The following is a 2044-nucleotide window of genomic DNA, read 5'->3' as shown; positions in this document are numbered from 1 at the left end:
CAAGTGCAAATATGAAATACTTTGATTGAACATTAGTGTAGGAGACTAAATTTTGGCTTCTTGGACTAGTGTAGGAAAGACAACAACGAGGCATAAATATGGCTAAAGTTAATTGATCTAAAACTTCATATGAAAATGAATGCCTGAAGTCCTCTTTTATTCAAAAAGGTCTATGGAGTTTGAAAAACAAAAGTGGTGTTAAGGTTGAAGGAAAACTAAAAGTAAAACTCGTGCATGCTTACTGTATTCACGTTTATTTCTGTATATACCTCCTGGTCTATGGCACACTTAAGATATGGACTTGAACTCTTCAACTTTTTCTTAATAGACTAGTTGCTGTATCTCTACAGGGCTTCACTGAACTGTTCTGGATTCAAAAGGCTGCCTTTACAGAAGGAGCTTCTGAACTGGGCCTTTTGTAGCCATAGCTGAGGGTCCCACACTTCACACTTCACTGTAAGAAGGGATCTTGGGAATATGTAGAGATAATAATTGAAAAAATCTTATTTCTTCACTGGGATATATGCTAGAGCTTTTTTTTTTCGGGGGGGGGAGGGGGGGTGGGGCTTGCCAAAACAGATGTTATATATACAGATTTAGTATAGTCAGAATAGTGATGAAAGTTAATCCTATGCCATTATCAGAACTGATCAAAATTCCATCCAAACTCTGCTTGGAGAAATTTTGTCAAAACAAAATAAGAGTGACTTTTTATAAAAAATATAAAAAGATAAGTAACAAAAAAATCTCCCCAAAACAAAACACAACCCCCCCCAGTTTTAAGTGAAAAACATTTAACACTTTATTATGAAATACTCTGTGTGAGGTTTTTCATTTTTGTTAGTTTGTTTGTTTTGTGTGAAAATAGTTTTCATTAGATCTTTCACAGTGAAAATACAAGGGAAGATTTTCATCTGACTATCTTGCAATTCAAAATAACAGATTTCAGGATTATTCTCATACATTCTTATATTCTACTTTAAGTGTTGTACCACTATTGAGTCTTGATGTGCAAAAAAATAACATCTTTGCAATTCTAATTAAAAAAAAAAAGACCATAGAAGAAGATCAAATGAAAATGCAGTGGCCTGTGCTTTTGATGTGTTTGGCATTTCATTGTGAACTTTCCACACAGGCCCAGAAAGAACAATGATTAATTTTCTGATCCCAGACTAAACCTAAAGCTCTGGGCCAGAAAATCATCTTTGGACTTGTAAACCATATGCATTTCATCCAGAAGTCACTGAGAGAGAACAAGTATGGAGCCCCACAATGTCATTCATTCAGAGTTACTCTTGGAACATAATAGCTGACTTGAAAGAAGAGATGGAAACAAATAAAAGTTAATTCAAGCATATAAGAGCAAGTTTTCCAAGTGAAAACAAACATCATCTTTGTTTCAGTCCATCAGCCATTTCCTACTTTATCATAATTTCAAGGACATTTTGTCATCCCTTGTATAGTTATTGATACACATATGTTTATGGAGAAACTTGAATTAAAAGGAGACACATTTACCTGGAATCAGTTTTTCATTCTTTTTGTTAAGTAGTCTAATTCAACTTTATTTATAATATTTTAGGGCTAAAAATACAATCTATAAAAGGTAGCAGAACAGAAAGTATAGAGAGAAGATGGGTGTAGAGAAATGCTTGAGAACAGCTTACTTTGCTCTCATTATTGCTATCCTCTCAGAAATGTGCAGAGCCCTCTGTCAGTGCACAGACCCTTTCTTTGTTCTTTTTAATGATATTCTTAGAGGAGATACATCTAAGTTCCTTATGTGCATTCTTCACTGGCTGTGAATCAGAAGGTATGTGAGGATCCATTCATTTACATCATAATTTTAATGTCAACCTTTCCTGTTACCACAGAAACACAGTCCATGACCAAGCTTTGTATTAAAAAGGAAATATATGATAGCGTCAATAATGACAGCTCCCATGATTTAATCCTTGATTTTTGCCTTAAAATCTGACCTTTACTTGATCTTACTGCTTTACTTGCACATTTGATTTTTAAGACTGCTGATAGCTTGGCTTCA

Source organism: Pithys albifrons, chromosome 4 (genome assembly GCF_047495875.1).
Source record: "Pithys albifrons albifrons isolate INPA30051 chromosome 4, PitAlb_v1, whole genome shotgun sequence".
Taxonomy (NCBI): Eukaryota; Metazoa; Chordata; class Aves; order Passeriformes; family Thamnophilidae; genus Pithys; species Pithys albifrons.
This window is presented reverse-complemented; position numbering follows the sequence as displayed.